Source organism: Lipotes vexillifer, unplaced genomic scaffold (genome assembly GCF_000442215.2).
Source record: "Lipotes vexillifer unplaced genomic scaffold, Lipotes_vexillifer_v1.1 scaffold333, whole genome shotgun sequence".
NCBI classification, from domain to species: domain Eukaryota; kingdom Metazoa; phylum Chordata; class Mammalia; order Artiodactyla; family Lipotidae; genus Lipotes; species Lipotes vexillifer.
In genome coordinates, this window is record NW_006790633.1 from 980,997 (window position 1) to 982,350 (window position 1,354).

Consider the following 1,354-nt stretch of genomic DNA (forward strand, 5'->3'; position numbering starts at 1 on the left):
CTGCATCTCATTTCGAATCAATGCATGTGTCTTTCACCATCAGTCACATTCTATGCAAAGTACCTGTTTATGGGCCTCTCTGTCAACTAGACTTCAAGCTCCTCTCGATGCCCCGGGGCCTGGCACAGAGCTGGCAGGAGGTAGATGCTCAGGACACACCAGCCCAACTGGGCAGACTCTATCCTTCAAACTACACTTGCAGGTAGACTGGGTGGAGTCTTATCCCCATTATACTGAGAGGGGACCTCCCAGGTATCAGGGGATTTAAGTAAACATTGAAAACATGATTCCTGGTGTTATAGCTACTGAGATTCTGTATCTTCAGCACAATCATCATTCCTTTTTTTAAAAAAAAAAATTAATTAATTACTTTATTTATTTTGGGCTGTGTTGGGTCTTCATTTCTGTGCGAGGGCTTTCTCTAGTTGTGGCAAGCGGGGGCCACTCTTCATCGCGGTGCGCGGGCCTCTCACTGTTGGGGCCTCTCTTGTTGCAGAGCACAGGCTCCAGACGCGCAGGCTCAGTAGTTGTGGCTCACGGGCCCAGTTGCTCCGCGGCATGTGGGATCTTCCCAGACCAGGGCTCGAACCCGTGTCCTCTGCATTAGCAGGCAGATTCTCAACCACTGCGCCACCAGGGAAGCCCCACAATCATCATTCTGATATTGCCAATCGTAAAAGGACTGTCAAGCTAATCTCCACGCTGTCTAGATACCGGTGTCCGATCTTTTCTACGCTCTTCTGAACAGGCTTGAATTTGCCAGTGTCTCTTTGAAAAGACAGCCTGCAGGACTGAGCATAAAACTGCATGTGGCCTGACCCGGCAGCACGCGCTGGGATTATTGCTTCCCTCCTCACACTCTGCTGTTCTATTAATAGAGCCGAAGATTGCATTAGGGTTCTCAGCAGCCTCCTTGCGCTGTAGGTTTGCATCAAGCTTGCGATCAGCTAACCGCCCCCAGGTCTTCTTTATGAACGTCTTCTGTCAAGCCAGGCCTCCCCAACAGCCACTTGGGCAACTGAATTTTGGAATGCTCAGGATTATCTACGACCCAAACCAGAAGATATGAAACCAGGTGTTGCCTTTCTTTCTCGTGTGGGATCTGCTGAGTAGGTGCCGGGGTCTTGGGGGCCAGTGCAGAACCCAGAGGCGTGTCCAGCCACTGTCGAGGGAATCTCCGGAATCCGCAAAAGCAAGAGGATGGTGATGAAATTCATTTTCAGACTCGCTTCAGATAATGCTTAGGCTCATCCCTTCTCCTCTGAGATTACAGTCCCTTTTTCATCTTGTTCTGATGCTGGGTGTTTATACGCAGAGCCTCTTGTTTCTCCCACCCGTGGGCACAGCCATGCTT